An 18,292-nucleotide genomic window follows, 5' to 3' on the forward strand; every position below is an offset into this window, starting at 1 on the left:
AAAAAAGGGATCGATAATAAGACAAAAGATATCATACTTCCCCTATATAAAACTATGGTACGCCCACATCTCGAGTACTGCGTGCAGATGTGGTCTCCTCACCTCAAAAAAGATATATTGGCATTAGAAAAGGTTCAGAAAAGGGCAACTAAGATGATTAGGGGCTTGGAAAGGGTCCCATATGGGGAGAGGCTAGAGAGACTGGGACTTTTCAGTTTGGAAAAAAGGCGATTGAGGGGCGATATGATAGAGGTATATAAAATCATGAATGGTGTGGAGAAAGTGAATATAGAAAAATTATTTACCTTTTCCCATAATACAAGAACTAGGGGACACCAAATGAAATTGATGGGTAGTAGGTTCAAAACTAATAAAAGGAAATTTTTCTTCACACAGCGCACAGTCAACCTGTGGAACTCCTTGCCCGAGGAGGCTGTGAAGGCCAGGACTCTATTAGGGTTTAAAAAAGAGCTTGATAAATTTTTGCAGGTTAGGTCCATAAATGGCTATTAGCCAGGGATAAAGTATGGTGCCCTAGCCTTCATAACAAGGGCAGGAGATGGATGGCAGGAGATAAATCACTTGTCTTCTGTTCTCCTTCTCTGGGGCACCTGGCATTGGCCACCGTCGGCAGATGGGATGCTGGGCTCGATGGACCTTTGGTCTGACCCAGTATGGCCATTCTTATGTTCTTATGTTACGTTCTTATGTTCTAACCAGTGTATCACTGAAGCAGGTTTACAGACATACATGTAGTGTGGTCTGGGAAGGTCCATGGTGCTAGGACCTTTTGTAATTCAGTACTGTTTAAATTAATGGAGAAAGAGCTGTTCATCCCAGGAACTCTGTCAATGTTAACGGTGTATAGCTTGGTCTAATGAAGCAACACACAAGCCCCTTGGGCAAGCAGGAACATTTCAACTATCACTGGCATAGGTGAGATGCTAAGTTGTGGAGACAACTTTGGAAGTTTCAGAAGTCAATAGGAGAGCACACAACACCCATGGGAGCCCACTCTGCATATTTTCAGCCACATATCTGAACATGCTAGTTCCTGGGGTGGGATGTTGAGCTGCAAACACAGCAAACAATGGGGTATTGTGTGTGGTTGGTTAAACTTTCCTGATATGCTTTTGTCAAAACCCTGTGAATTATTTCAGTGTTATTTCAAATATTTCCTGTGTTAAATGAAATGATGATCCATAGTTAATGGATCATGAACAGTTTATTATAGATGTTTTATTGTTTCATAATCAAAGTTTTAATAAAAACAATGGGAAATGTCATTGTATTTGGAAATGCATTTAGTAAACCAATTTTCCTAAGCAACTAACTACACAAGCCTTTAATTACCACACAAGTATGAACAAAACCCACACTGTAATGGTAGCCACATTTCAAGTACAGCAAAGTAGAGAAGAGTTAAAGGGGAGTATGTGCCTTGCCTCCAGCTCTTCTTGTGTGCACGGGTCCTGGGGCTATGGGCCTTGGTTCAAATTTTCAGGGGCATTGCAGGGCACAAAAGAGCTGGACTTTCAGATGCACATGTTTTAAGTGCCCAGAAACTGTAACTGGGAGCTAGTGGGAACAAACTTAGGAATGTATTAAGGACGCTTCAGGAATGTAGAGGTTAGAAGTAGTTGCTTGTTCCATTATCCAGAGGTGAAAGACATGACTGTTGGCTCTGGGGAGGGCATTCTGGCTCAAGGTAGAACCTAAGAGTTGCCTCTGCCTCTCTCACTTTTTCTATGCTCTCTTTTGCTGTGATGATGTTCTTGGTCACAAGCACATGTTCCCTAGACACTTTGGTGCTGTCCTTGACCATGCCCATGATCTCCTGGAAGAGCTGCATTTCTCTCTCCCTTTGAGTATTCATGTACAGCTTCCCCCTCTCAGCAGCCTAATTCTCCTCTTTCACGAGTTCTGCAAACACCTTTTTCCAAGACTTCCTTTTTTCACACTCTCAAGTTGGCAGACCAATCAGCAGTGTGTAGCAGCCCAGTCCTTACTCGCCTTACTATTGCAGGTGTTAAGGCTGTGGGAGTAGAGGGGATGGGGAAACCCCAGTGGCTCACCGTTCAGATATCAAGGAAGTCATATGTGGCCTTACCTCCCTGAACCTCTTCCTATTATGCTGGGGAGAGCTGAGTGATGGTAAATACATGTATGGGTAGTGGGCACACTTGAATTTTAGTTTACCATTTCTGCTTTCATGCTGTTAGGTGTTGTGTGGATGGAGCTATATTCCATGTTAATTTTTGCAGTTTTGTTTGTGCACCTGGAGGCACTACAAAGGTGTAAAATGGGGCATGGGGACATGCAGGGCAGGGGGGCAAGCTTGATAGTAATCACCTCTACAGCCTCTTTAGGCTGTCCTCACACTGTGACATTGCACTAAGGTGACTGATTAAAATGAGCTTAGTGAAAAAGGCAAAGGGCACACCAGTAGATATGCTGTGAAGTTATTCCCCAGTTATTCCCTCATAAGTGCTGCAGGAGTGGAAAGGTTTGCAAGCTACATCGGGAGCCCAGGGTGCAACTATTCCCTGTAATATGCCACATGACACTGAGTTATTTCTCAGTCATCAGTTCAGTATCAACTCTGCTTCTCCATGCCAGTCCCAAGTCTGGATAAAGGAGGAGGGTTGGTCAGATGAGTGTTGATGCGCTGATCATGAAACAACAATATGAGAGAAGCTAGCGAGAATGGTGCAGGTGCTAATCGTGGAAGCGAAGTGGTTCGGACTGATTATAAACATTGATAAAACAAAAACAATGGTATTTGGAGATAAGGAAATAGGAAGGAAGATCAGTGTAGATGGGTGTGAACTAGAGAACATAGAGGAGTTCATATATCTGGAGAGAAACATAACATATGATCTAGATTCTAAAGAAGGAAATAGTGACTAGAATAGCTAAAGCTTGAGCCAGTTTGAAGGTGATGGGTAAGATCTGGAAAAGCAAAGCAATCAGCTTAGGAACAAAGTTGAGCGTCTTGAAAACATGTATTCATCAGATTGTTGTATGGATGTGAGACATAGGTGACAATGAAAGATTTGAAGAGAAGGATATTGGCATTTGAGAGTTGTTATAGAAAGATCCTGAGAATACGATGAATGCAGAAGGTCACCAACGATGAATTATGTAGGAAGATACAGCCGAAAGAGAACCTACTGCAGAAGGTTATACAACGGAAGTTACAACTATTTGGGCATATCTACAGAATGAATGATGAATGAAAAATCAAGACCCTGGTATTCGGCATAATGGACAGTTTGAATAGAAGAGGCAGAGCCCCCAGAGGATGGGTAGGTAATATAGTAGATTGGTGAGAAGCTAGTTTACAGAAACTAAGCCACTCCACACTGGACAGGAAAAGATGGAAGGAAATAACGAGGGAGGCACTGGACACCAACGGCTGCTGAACCCATCGTTGTTGTTGATGGTGATGAGGAGTTCAGTATTATCTCCTCTGCAGACATGGAGAAAGAGTGGAAAAGTAGATGGGGTCCTGCCGGGACTGCCAGCTAGAATGCCTCATTTGAGAGCAGTGGTATCTGTGCCTTGACCTGATATTGCACACAGGAGCAGAGGGAAGCAAGGAGCAGATTGTGATTGCAAAGTGCCAATAGTGGCTATGTTGGCAGGCACCATTGTGAAGTTGCAAAAATGGACAGAGGGAGGGCTCTGAGTTCCCCTTCACCACCAGCAATGATAAAATGTAAAGAGAGGTTCTTACAAAGTAGTCAATAGTGTGACATGGTTGCAAAACAAGCAATCATCCTGGGATGTCTTAGCAGGAGTGTTGTAAGTGAGGTGTTGTCTATACCATGGGGAAGAGCGACCTGTTCAGGGTCGATCCTCCAGCGTTCAATTTCATGCATCTGGTAGAGACACATGAAATCAAACTACCTGTGGTTGACAGTTAACCTCTGTATTCTTCTCTATCACAAGGAGAATGGGAGGTCAATGGGAGAAGCTCTCCCATTGACCTACATCTGTGTGAATGGCCAGGTAAGTCGTTTGCAGGTAAGTCGACTCTAGCTAAGCAATTGCTGCAACTATAATTGCGTATCTTCAATTGACTTACCTGCCTAGTATAAAGCAAGCCTAAGAAATGAGAAGTAATTGCAAGGATCTGATTTGTCCAGGAACACAACATTGTCAGCACTATGAGGTAATATATGACAGGTTCTGTCTTGGTTAGATGTACTATGAGTACACAACAGTCACTCGCACCATCACATTTTCCCTTACTCCTGAGGCGTCTGGTAGTTAATTTAGAATTTGCTTATAGTTTGAAAGAATTTCAGGTCCCTCACTACCAAGCCTTATAAAACAACTTTGCCCCTCCCTCATTAAATGTTACTACTTTTTTGTAAATGCAGACACTCAGCAAGATAACATGAGCACAAAGAGAGTAAGAATGCACTGCTTAGCATCTCTATCTGCTTAAATCCCCTGCCTGTTCTTTGGTGCAGAACTAGCTTAAGTGCTTTCCTGAGAGGATACCTACAGATGGGTTTCCTGTGAGTACAGATCTCTGTTCCATAGCTACAGTGTGTGTGTGTCAAGGAGAATTAAAACCAGAATCATGTAAATCAGGTTCAAATCCACATTCAGAAAACCTCATCTGCATGCCTCTTTAGCAGTGTTTTTTTCCTAACTGACAAACTGCATGCTGACTGGTAGATTTTTGTGTCAAGGTAGGAAGGGGGAAAGTGGCTTATCACCATAAGAGGTTAAAATTTCAATATGGGCTTTCTTATATAAAACATTGTTCTTAATCTGTCTCAGTCCATTTTGAAGGAACTAAAGGCACGCTATATTTTTCCACCACAAAAAACACTAATTGATGCATATTTTACTAATGTGGTGCAAGATATTGAAAAGTTCTAATTCTTAAATATGTTGCTTGGTTCACTTGCCAAAAATTAAAGCAACATGAACGGCTTCTCTCTAGATTATTGTGGCAACTCGAAGTGAAGCAATTTGTAGAGATTTACAGCCAGGCATTTGCAAGATGTTCACACAGAAAATTATGGACTGAATGTTAACATACTTCCTTTTGTTAGTGTTATTGTAACCTAGACCTTTCCAATTGTGTTTTGAGTATATTATGACCAACTGGTTGAGTCATCATCTTGTCAAATGCCATTGGATTTTGTAAATAGGTGCTTGCTTCACTTCAGCTAAAGCAGTAAAGACGACTGTCTCACAGTGCTGCTGTTTTTCATGTTATACACATGTGGGATTTTGCTGGGGGAGGGGTGGAGGATTAAAGGGATGACAGATTTCTTATGGCTTGCTTCTAACAAACTGCTGGGTTTTTTATTTCGCTGTATAAACAAAGGCATATTTCACTGTCTGTTAAGGTTTCTGGTAGAATAGTTCAATAGGCAATTTCCTGTATTAAGCAGAGTGGTAATTAGGATTGCTACTGGAATAACACACCATGTGCGCATATTATTACATTACACCGTGTTAAAGTTAGAGACCAATTATTGCATCTCAGTAGTGGACACACCCCCTCATTTTGAGTGGGTAACTTCTGATGCATTGCTTTTCATTTTATAAATTTAACTTGCTTTTATTGTTCCCCAGTAAAAGTATTCCTATTACCACTTGCATTAAGTGAAAAGGGCTTCTCACCTGCTGAGCTGATATGATTGTCACTACTCAGCAGGTAGACACTCTGCATCATCCCTGTTTGAGTCACACATCAGATGCCAATGAACACAATTGGATTCAGTGGTCTGGTGGTGCTTGTTGAAATTCCTCATTTTGTCTGTGCCTGGCAGAACCCTTGTGGACCCTCATGAGGAGCAATGGAATGCTGAATAGACTGAATCCTTTCACAGTCCTGTTCCAAGTGCAGGGTCAGTCCTGCATATTCTTATTCACATGAGCAGTCATTGAAATCAAGGTCATTGGTGATGAATAATTATTGTTTATGGGAGTAATGTTTTATACGATTGGTCCTTAAGCTGACATGGTAATATGTGGAAGCGGAAGAGGACCTTATGAGAGGAATAATAGCCCACAACCAACATGAGTATTTCTTATACAAGTTTATCTGTGTGCCTGTATATCATTTTTTGCTGTAAGCAAGAGCTACTTCTGTTCATTAAGAGCACTAGGAAGTCCTTGAGCTCCTGATTCCTGTCATTTCAATTGAAGAGGAGGCCTCTGGCATGTAACCAGATACCTTCTGGGTTTTAAGACCTGCTGATCTTTGCCTTTAGACTTCTGGACAGTATTAATTTACATAGGCCAGAAAACAAGCGTGGAGTTCTCCGCCCTATTGAATTACATGCAAAGAGCACCAATAAACTTCCTGATGTAACTAATAAAGTAAATTGGAAAGGAAGGAACAGTCTATGAATTATTAGTAGAAAAAAAAGTTGTAGGAATCTGACAAATTAAGGATGTGAGCCAACTAGTTAAACATGAAGAGTAGAGATTGAAAAAGAAACCATGAGCGTCTTCTCATTCTCATACTCTAGGCACTGATCCATTTATTAACTGGATGAAACAGAGACAAAGAATGCAAGAAAAAGTACATACTTTTTCTTTTTTTGAAATAAAAGGAAAATAATGACCCATTTATAGGTGAGATGGAGAGGCACCTCCTTTCACAATAAAAACATGCTGCAGTTCTCAGTCCTTTTACTGCTGGCAAATTAGCTCCCCACTCTTCCTGCATCATGTGCTTATATTCTTGTTAGTGCAATATAACCCAATGAGGAGACAAAGTCAGCAGTGCAGCTTTCATTGACTCCAATCCAGCCCACTTCTTCCGGTTTCTCAGTTGGTCCCTAATGTGCATCATGAGGCTGTAGGAAATGAGCACATGATGTTTTAGGAAAAGAGATGGCCATACCCCTAACCAGGCTTATTCTTTTGTAGTTTATTATTAAACAACCTACATGGGTCTTCACCAGAGCCCTGAATCATTCCTTTTTTCCAGTGATAAATCTGTGTCTCTCTTGATCATATTAATGCAATTCTGCTTAGCATCAAACCTTTCATCCGGTTGCTCACTCTACATCTGTTTTCCTTTGTGGACGGTAGTCCTGTTTGTTCCCTGTCATTTCTGTGTTCCTAATAAGCAGATGGGCTGTTTCTTTTTTTAAATGCCCAAAATTGATCTTTATACAGTGAACGTTAAGGAGAGAGAAAAACTGAATAAGACAGAGACCAGAATCATCCTTCCCATCTGAAGTAAAAATTCAGAAAAATTCACGTGAGTAACTCTGTAAGGCCTAATTCAAAAAAACAAAACAAAAACAAAAACAAAAACAAAACAAAACAAAACAAAAACACCTAAAGCACATGCTTAAGTGTTTCCCTGGCAAAATGAGCTAGCAGAAGGACCCTCCCAACTGCTTAGCTGCATGCTGTTTTTCAGCTTTCTGAAGCAGGTTTGGAATAAAAAAAGCTGTTTATTATTCAACTCTCTGTTCTAAAGCAGGGAAAACTCTGTTTATAAAAAACAAAAGCCTCTGTCACAGATATCAAGCCTATATTCTATGTGCCTTTGCCAAGTCAAATTAGTTTATTTTACTTGATATTAAGTTTGACAAGCAAAGAGGCTGTGAAAACCAGAATTCCAACTGGGCGGGCCTCCTGTAATTCAGTAATTTTTTTAGTGTTAAAATTCCAACAGTAGCTCTATTCTTTATTCTCAGATTATATTACTGCCTGTATTTATCTTCTCTGGAAATTTGCCTCATTGTATCCTAGAATTCTTCTAATATTCAACTTCTTCAGGAATCTGAATAATACAAGTAGACTTTGTTTTGGCTAGCAAAGCGATCCTGCCACACGCAAATGTCTCTGTGACTTTGGTTTATATCTGCCATGAGAGATTACAAATTCCATTATTATGCTAATTTGTTGATACAGTAAGAATATCAGACTTTGTCCTCATCAGCAATTAAAGAAAAACCCTTTCTATTACACATGATCCCATGGAGGAAGGAGGAATTACACACCAATGTGTAGATTATTAATATAACAGCTGTAGCTAATTCAGTAAAAAAATTAATGCTATAGTACATTTTTTTTTTAAAAGGAAGATAGTCTCTCTGTGGACTGCACTGTTGGTGCCTTGCTGTCACTAACCGAACATGAAGGATTTCATCCAAATACCATTTATCCAGAAAAGATTATCTCAGTGACTTGTTTTGACTGCATGGAAAATAGGACCAGAAGCTTCAAGGAGTTGAGTGGTCCCAGATTTCATTATACCTCCTCAAGAAGAAATTAGTCCATGTTTCATCCTCACTTATAATGAGAGGCGTGCCTAAAAGTTGTATCTTAGTTAGTGATGTGACACGTCTATGAACTACTTTGAATTTGTACATAACCTCTGCTGTTCTGTACATTGGTTTTTGTACAAAATCTTTTTTTTAAAAGGGAAAGGATTACTCACAAGAGATATTCACTTTAAACTTGATCAGGCTCACTTTCCATCTTCTATCCAGGCAACTTGCCAACACTTTTACTTTTTTGTATGGTCTCAGAAAAATTACCACAGTCACACAAAATTAAGGATCAAAAGCTGATGCAATCATGTAATAATATGTTATAATGATGTTTAAAAGAGGAAAAAACTATAGAAAACTTGAGAGTTCAAAAAGTTTTGGTTCTCATAAACACCCAAAATTTTAGATTTAGATTTGCCCAACATTCCCCAAACGTCGTGGTTCATTTGGGCTGGGAATTTCAGGAGATTAGGCTTTTTCCTACTTTGCACAGAGAATAGAAAACCAAAAGAAAGGCTTTTCTAACTCTTTATTGACACTTTTGGGCCCATCTTGAATTCAGAAGTGAAGGCTGGTTCAGGTTGGTTGAAATCTGAGTGGAGCATCAGGGGAATGAGGAAGGTCAATACTTTATACCTGACTTTACTTTGTCCCTTCCTCATCTGGTGTTCTGGTGGCCTGGCATACTCACATGGGCGCTGTATTCTGTTAAACTGAGAATGATTTATTTTTAAATAGTAATTGTAAGTCTTCTATCCACTGGTCAGGTACAATCAGTACAGAAGATTTCCTTTCTTAGTGTTGAAATGAGCCGATCTACTACCTCTCTCTTTCCTGGGACTGTCATAGCAGCTGACACAATTCAGCTAACTCAAAGTCCCTAGAGCGTGTACCTGGGGGCTGGGTATTCTCAATGGAAAGTTCTCAGCTGCTTAATTAAATGTACTCATTTGTTTAAGATGGGTGTTGCGCTGTGCAAATTTTCTCTATACTTTTTCTTAGTCTTTTGTCTGAGGGATGAAGGAGTTGGTGTAAACAATGAGAAGTCCTGTGGCACCTTATAGACTAACAGATTTATTGGCACATAGGCTTTTGTGGGCAAAGACCCACTTTGTCAGATGCATGTAATGGAAATTCCAGGGACAGGTATAAATATACAGGCATCTGAAAAGAAGGGAGTACCAATCAAGAGGAAGGCCAGAGCTAATGAGATCAATTCAGTCAGGGAGGATGTGTCACACTTCCAGCAGCTGATGTGGAGGTGTGAACACCAAGAGCGGAGAAACTGCTTTTGTAGCTAGCCAGCCATTCCCAGTCTTTGTTCAGTCCTAAATTGATGGTGTCAAATTAGCAAATGAATTGTAGCTCTGTGATTTCTTCTCTTTGAAGTCTGTTTCTGAAGATTTTGGTTCCAGGATTGGTAATCTTAAATCTGCTACTGAGCGCCCAGGGAGATGGAAGTATTCTACAGGCTACCATTCCTGATATCTGACTGGTGTCCGTTTATTCTTTTACACAGAGACTGTCCAGTTTGGCCAATGTATATGGAGACGGGCACTGCTGGTACATAACACATATATTACATTAGTAGATCTGCAGGTGAATGAGCCCCTGATGAGGCGGCTGTTGTGGTTAGGTCTGGTGATGGTGTCATTGGGTAGATATGTGGGCAGATTTAGCACCAAGGTTTGTTGCAGGTATTGGATCCTGAGTTATAGTTAATGTGATGTGGTCTATAGTTGCTAGTGAGAATCTGGTTCAGGTTGGCAGGCTGTCTGTAGGTGAGGACTGGTCTGCCTCCCAAGGTCTGTGAGAATGAGGGAGTTTGTATGAGCACAGGAACTAGACTAGATGATCTCTCAAAGTCCCTTGTACTCCTGGGATTCTATAATTCTGTGTGATTTAGTTGTGAGGTGTGGGAGGTGAAAAGGCAGTCTCATGCTTTCTTAGGTTCTTACTTTTAAAAGTATGGAAAATATGTCCAAGGGGAAGTTAAATAGTTATCCATCATAGGGTTTTTTTTTTTAAAGTTTGCTCTGACATATGTGGGACTAACCACTATCAAAAACAGGATGGGCTATTGGTCTGATTCTCTCTGGCTATTGCTGTGTTCTTGTTTTGCACATGCACACTGTGAGGGTATGTCTATGTTTACTGGAAGATCAACCCACTTAGGGTTGATCTTCCTGGGACTGACTTAGCGTGCCTAGTGGGGATGTGCTAAATCATACCATCAGAGCAAAACAATCAACCCTGGTACTCTTCATTCTTATGAGGAGTAACGGGAGGTTGACAGGAGAGTTTCTCCCGTCAACCTCCCCCTGTGAGGACGGGCTCATAAGTCAATCTTAGATATGTCAATTCCAGCTATGCAACTGCTGTAGCTGGAATTGCGTCTCTAGGATCGACTTTCAGGTCTAATGTAGACCTGCCCTGAGACTCTGTAACTGTACACGTGCTGTAAACAAGCACTGAGGAAGTGTGGTAGCGTAGTTATCACCAGTCTCTGCAATGTTGACATATTGGCCAACCTGCTCAGATGGAGGCTTCTTAGAACATCAATATCATGAGTGCTTTGGGCATGGGGGAATTCTGGACTTGCAATTTGCCTGAGGATCCCCTCTTCTCTGACCCACAGATTGAAGTGGGCAGCTTTTCCAATCCCAGGTTATCCCTCGCTCTGTGTGGATTTGTTTTGGCTGTACAATGGTTATTCAGCTTCATAGCTGAAACTCTTCAACACAGCCTGACTCAAGAGCTGGCACAGTAGTTTTTGTTACTCCGTGATGATGTGCCTAGGAAGGAAAAAATGGAGATTTTCTTTTTGAATGGGAATGTTGCAAAATACGCAGGATCTTCAGCTGGCGTAAATCAGAATAACTCCATTGATTCCAAGGTCAATATTTTTAAAGTACTTTTTTTCACTTGGGCAACATAATTTGAGCTTTTGCTGGTAACTGCTGGGATTAAACAAACCTGCACTGGCAAAATAAAATATGGACCAACATTTGCCCATTCCTTGGGGAAAATTTCAACTTTTATGATACAGGAATGCTTAGTTCAGCACCTCACCAGGCATGCTGAAAGGGGCAGCGGGGAGGGAACACAGTGGGCAGTTGTCCTGGGACTGGGTGATTAAAAAGGGGTTGGGTCTCCCAACAGCTGCTTCTGTGGAAGTGGTGGCAGCTGGAGCTGTGGGCCCTTTAAAGGGGAGCAGAGAGACTGGGTTGAGGGGCGAGGGCAGAAGCAGCATGTGAAGCACTTCCCCTTCCCCAGTGCAGAGAGCCAGAGGGAGCAGTGGGCTGCTTTGAGGGGTGCTGCTCCCTGCCATAGGGGCAGGCCAAATTAAAAGGCTTGGTGATCCAGATACAGCCCAGGGGTCATATTTTGCCTACCTCTAGATAACACTTAGTTCTGCCGTGACTGCAGGGAACTGGACTAAAAGACCTCTGAAGGTCCCTTCTAGTCCTGTGATTCTGTGTTACCAGAAGAGTACAGATCATCCACACTGCAGCGGTGAAAGGAGTTCTTTTACCCCATGGAACAGAAAAAGAAAGAGACTCATTGAAGTGGCTTCCTATGCGCACAAGACTTAGTAGTTGTATAAACCAACTAATTGGTCAGTGCAGGTAAATTTAGCTCTTGCAGCCACATAAAACCAAATCATACCAAATAACGGGCCCAAGAGTACTGCTTTACTGACTTCTCGGTAAGTGCAGTTTATGTTACAAAATTGATTCTTGTCTTACATCCTGGGCATCAAATCACTGGTTTGGGATTAATAAATGAGGTCTGTACAGGAAAAGGAGCTTATGTTAGTGATTCAAGAATTTGCCATAAGGAATGGTTACAAGCTATAAATTCAGTTGTTAATTTCAGGTTTTCAAAATCAATCATCATATCTCTGTTCCCAAACAATATCTGATCATCATCACTGTATTAGTAATCAGCCACTGAGGAACAGTGTAGCTGAATTTACTTAAATGTATTGCACAGTTGTTTCCTTCACTAAATATTAAATTGCAACATCAATTCACTGGTCAAGCTCTTACTCAGTTCTAGGGTGAGGTTTGGGAGGAGACCTTATGAATGCCCATGGGAACCTATACGTGGGTTATAGGAAGCAGAAATGTGCATGTAATTTGTGTCAAGAGAGAAAATAAAGGCTGGCAGGAAGGAAAGATTGATTCCAGTTTCAGAATATTAAATCAGTGTCAAGTTATCAAATCTGCATATATCTTGTAATAGGAATGAAAATAGTATGCATGAATATATTTCCAGATTTCTGTCCTGATTACACTATTATCATGCATTTATAATAGTCTTTTTAATCCTGGCTAAATATTCCTTCATTTTTCAAATTTTATTTGTGAATTTTGTGCTCAGAAAAGCGATGCACAAAAAATATGATGATAGGCAGGGGCAATGCAGAGAAACACCCCACAGACTTCTCTACAAAGAGTTAGGCTAAAATGTTTCCACAGCTACAAGGTATAGCAGTCCAGATACGGTAATCCTGGCCCCTGTATACAGGTCTAACAATGATCCTCAATCCTGATGTGTAGTATTCTCTCCTGCCATGAGTTCTAGGCCTGTCTTGAATGAAGACCACTCGCCACACCAGATTAAGTTGTAAACTCTTCAGGGAACCAACATGTGGCTGTGAAGTGCTTAGCACATTGAAGCCCCATTCTTGGTTGGCCTATAGGCACCTCCGTAATAAAATGAATAATTTACATTCTTGTATTATGGCAGTGAAATGCTATTGATTTCAGTGGCATCACTCTTAATTTATGTCATAGTGAGAGTAAAAATGAGGCCGATAGAATTCAGAGGTGAAAGAAGACCTATTAATCAGGTCTTCTAGACCAGTTGTCTTCCAACTTTGTCAATGTGCACGCTGTCTCGTTAAAGAAAGAGCTTCCCATTGATTGCTTCCCATCCAAAAGCCATTCACAGTTTAGTGTTCAAAGGACTTCCAGAAAGAGTCTGCAGGCCACAAATGTATAATATCTAATATATCTTGCCACCAAAGTAGGCTTATTCTCTACTGTACATGTTACCAAATTTTTTAACTCTTGACATTTCAATGTTCCAAGCAATGGGGCTTTTACTACTTCCTTGAGGCTAACATTCCACAGTGCAACAGAATTTGTAGTCTTGTGGAGTGGTCAACTGTAGCTGATAAAACAAACCAATTTTAACATAAGACCCTCATTCAAGACCAGCTGTCAGAAATAAGGAGACCTGGTTTAATTTATTCTGACCTTACATCGTAAGGAGCAATGGGAATCCCTCTTGAACTCTGGCATAATTCTAAACTGATGAAGACATTTTGATCAATGGCTACATATGTTCCTTTTACAATGAAATTAGGCACAGTATGACTTCAAAAGTGTCTAACAAATCCTTGGGAGCTGCCACTCATTCCATTCAATCTCCTAGCCCAGGAATGGGATTCACTGGATTGTATTTAGAGCTGTGCAAAACAGGTGAAAAACATAGCCCTTCCTGTTGCAAGAAAATATTTGCTTTTTCTTTCCCAGTGATTTTAAATTCCTTGCATTTCATTTGTTGGTGCAACTTGACAAACTCTGATTTTTAAATGAGAAACATGGAAATTTCAGTTTTAAACTTCATATTTTGATATCACCTTCACTTTCAATCTGAATTTACTTTAAAAAAATGTGGACCCATTCACATGGAAAAACATGGTGAAATATTTGATCCATTTGGAGATTATGCTCCATTGCGAAAGCATTTGTGTTCTAAATGGTTTCATTTTTGACTGTGAACAGCTCACTCACCTCTACTAGGCTATGTCCACACCACAGTGGTCCTTTGAAAGAAGTTCTTTTGGAAGATCTCTTCTGAAAAAACTTATTTTGAAAGATTGTGACCACACAAAAAAGCAGATTGAAAAATTGATCTGCTCTTACGATAGAGCAGCCAGCCCCGGCTGTTCTTTCAAAAGAACAGGCCAGGAAATGCCATGGATCGAAAAATCTGTTGCCATGGAGGACACTTTTTTTAAAAAAGGGCCCCTCGGGCATTTTCACCATTTTTTTTCCAAAAGAATCTTTCGGGAAAAGGTGTTCTTCCTCATCCAGGAGCGGAAGAGGGCTACTGGAAAAAGTGCCGTGTTCTTCTGAATTAATATAGAAACAATGTATTTTGTATGTAGGCGCTCCATGGGATTTTTTGAAGGACCCCCGGCTTTTTCAAAAAAACTTGCTAGTGTAGACATAGAGGTAGTGGCTAGAGGTTTACAAATCATAGACCGATTTCAAGAATTATATTAATGATACCTTTTGTGTTAGCAATAAATATGAACTGATGATTTTCCTTCCAGAGAATCAACAACGTTAATTCAACTTAATTTCAACATGCCATATTTTGTCAAAGGCATTATCAGTTTCTTTTCTCAGAACATTGGACAATCAAGAACTCCGACTGGCTGACGAGGAGGGAGCATATTGGCAACAGAGGTGTTTTATTAAATAAAATCATGTAGGGCCTCTTTCTGCTCTTGCTTGTATAAGCTGTGTAACCATGAAACTCCATATGTATGTAACTTACATATAACTTCACTATAACAATTTAGGGAAGAGACTGGGGCATCATACACACAGCTCAACGAGCATCTCTGCTCCATGTGCAGCATTGGCTAAAACAAACAAAACTAGTGTGCATCATGAAGGAGGCAGAGAAGGCTATTGAAATTATGCAGAGGTACATCTTCACTTGAAATAGTGTTTGGTTCTGACCACACTATCTGTAAAAAATATATATAGGAGAAACATATAAATGGAGATTAAAAATGAGGAGCTGTTTTCTTTAGAGAGAAGATGAGTAAGAGGGAACTAAATAAAGGTATCTAAAACAAAGAGTGATGCAGAGAAGGTAAATCTGACCCTGCACTTCACACTCACATAATACAAGAATAAAGAAGCATGGCAGTAAGCTGAAAAATGCCATTTTTAACCCCATAAACAGATATGCCTTTTTCAGAACCCACAATTAGCACGTAGCACTTCCTATCACAATATATTACTGAAGCCAAGAACCAAAAAGAATTGGACATTTACTTGGACAGCAGGGACATCCAGGTTACATTGGTAATAAGAAGCTAAACTAGGGATGAAAGAGAGGTAAACTCTTATGCCTTAGGGCATAATACAACTGCTAAGTGATATGGGCTTACCTTATGTCTGGGCTGGTTATTCCATAAGTGACTGCTACTATTTTTTTTTTTACGCTTTCCTCTGAAGCACATCAAATGTTTTCAGTTGATGTGAGACTTACTTAGATGCTCCACTATTACTCTGTATTATTAACTTGCTAAAAGCATAGCAGGACCTAGTGCATTGCTGTCAAATGAAAGATAACATGCTGATGAAAGAAATGATAGTGTATGTATTAAAACACACATGCAACATGGACCAAAAGTTGCAGGGATGGGATGGGAGAGAAAAAGGGCTAAAGCAATAATATAACGGAGATGACGAGGATGTGATGGAGCAGGCATCTTGAGGGCTAACCTCATCACACTTGATGCTTTTATCTTCATTTACAAATATACACACAACAGATGGGGGGGGTACACCTACATAACGCTGGTGGAAGAAGCATATGCCTTCCTACATTCACTATCTCACACACCACTCCGGTTGCCATTTGAAAAAGTTCCTGCTACCCAGGACAGTGGCTTGTCAGCGGGCAATGGGCTTGCCATAGCTGGTTTACTGCTTGCATGGTTATAATTATAGTCCATTGCAGTGCAGATTCCACTGACTTTCAGATGGGAGCCGTTCCAACAGTTCAGTGCCTGACAAAGATGTTGTAAATCATAAAGAAATCGGACTGTAGATTCTTTACCCTTTGCTGGCCACCGCCTGATGCATTGCAGCAAGGAGGAGACATATTAGGAGTTTGGCCAGGAGCCCTTTCTCTGTGCACTCCCTAGTCTGTCTCTAAGGGAGTTTGCTTAGGCTTCGCCTCTGACAGTTGGGTAGGATTTTGTCAAGTCAGACAGCTGGGCTGGAAGCGGGAAGAATAAGCAAAATAAATAAATAATTAAATAAATATCCCAGACAAAGTTCCTCTTGAGACTCTGTAGAGAACTGCCTGTAACCAGTTAATCAGTATAATTGTTTCTAATTAGGCTCCAGAGGCACATCACAAGCATTGCTAGCTTTACAGACAGGGGCAGGGGGGAGGTAAAACTTGCATGCCGTATTAATGACAATCATAACTCTCTGGGCAGCCAGGGAGGCTTCTGGTCTAATTAGAACCATTCTTACTGGAATGGGAGGCGACATGATTTGTGAAAAAGACACCCTCAGCATGTAATTTTCTATGTAACAAATCTAGAAAGATGGATACTCTTTGATCTTGATTCTCCTGTTATTGCTGTTCACACTGGGCAGGGCACTTTAATGAAACAATCTCAGGGTAATTTACTGCCTTTGAAGTCCTGAAATGTGCTGCCAACAAAATTTCTAGCTTAGTGGCGGCTGCAGCAGCCGTCACTCCGTGTTGCTTAATGGAGCACCAAAACTGGAACATCAAGACATCAAAGGTGAAGGTGGCATGTGATTAATAAACTAAGCTATTCATTTGTTTCTGCCTCAGAGGCAATTTGACAATGTATTGTCACCGGCTAATTTACACTTGGGGAGTGCTAGCGCTTACTAGTCATGCTGGCCATGGAGCAAAATAAAGGAGGGTTACATGAATGGGGGCTGGGGGGGGGGGTCGGAACGAACACTTCTTACCCATTGTGTGGGGTGAAGGGCATCGTCAAAGATGGTTTTGGAAACAGCACAGGCAAGAGGAGCTGGGTTTCAGGGACTCATTTCTGCCCCTGCCCCATCCCTGTTTATATGCTGTTGTCAGGAAGCAAATCCCAATTCAAAGTGATTACAAGAAACAAGCTACAGCCTTATTCTGAAGGAACAGTTACACAAATGTTTGGCTATTCAGTCCTGTGACAGAAGAAAGCTGCAGCGATACCAGAGTAAAGGCGTGTTAAGGTTTGATATTTGAGGTTGCAGTAACTTTGTCTTTTGGGGGTTTGGGCCCTGCCCCCATTGCTTACCTACTAGTTGGTGGAATCGAGGAATACATTTTTTGGAACTGATTGCGTGTTGGGACTGCCGTGCGTTAACCCTTGTCTGTGCAAAGCTGTACAGTGCATTACTGTTCCAGCAAAGCAGCCAGTTTGGCAGAAAAGCCATGCAGGCGAGAAGTAGGTTACTCCTGTGGGGAAGGCATCATGACAACTGAATGAATTTTCTTTTGTGAGCAGGAGCAGAAGAAACCAGAGCCTGAAAGGCGGTGCATGTCTTGCTAGGCAGTACAAAAAGGAAGGCTTATATGCAGCCTCTCAAGCAAAGGTGCATGGAGGAGAAAAAGTGGAAAATCTCTGTGGCTCTAGTGGGCCTGTGGAGTCTGAGAATTGTACACCCAGTAAGTGGGAACACTGGGGATGTGGAATTATAGGATAACAAAAAAGTAGCACTGGAAAGGACCTAGAGGTCTTCCAGTCCCCATCCTCTCTGAGCTGAAGAAGGGCTAAGTACACTAGAATGGATAAACAGGCTCCATATCCCATGGATCAGGTATAAATGTGGGTCCTGTTCCATGCTCTCTGATGGTCCCCTTTCCCCATGCCTGGCAGTATGGCAGGAACAGGGTCTATGCTGTTATTGGCTGCAGACCTCACAATGCTGGGCAGGTTCAGGAATGCTGGATGTGAAGTGATGCTTGTTTATGAGCTGAATACTGACTTTGCAAGATTCCAATTTTCAATGTAGTGGGGAGAGTTCAAATCCAAGGGTTTGGTTTGGCTCAGTATTTACCTGTATTTATAGATATAGGGCCCAGTTTCAAATATTGGATCGAGGTTCAACTTTTGACTCCCTTCCAAAGTGCTGGGCTGTTCCGATCCACACCAGTCTCAGAGATGTTGATTTTCCAAAATTGCACTGTTAATCATCATGGGAGAGGGAGCGAGGGTT

This window comes from Carettochelys insculpta, chromosome 15, assembly GCF_033958435.1.
Source record: "Carettochelys insculpta isolate YL-2023 chromosome 15, ASM3395843v1, whole genome shotgun sequence".
NCBI lineage: Eukaryota > Metazoa > Chordata > Testudines > Carettochelyidae > Carettochelys > Carettochelys insculpta.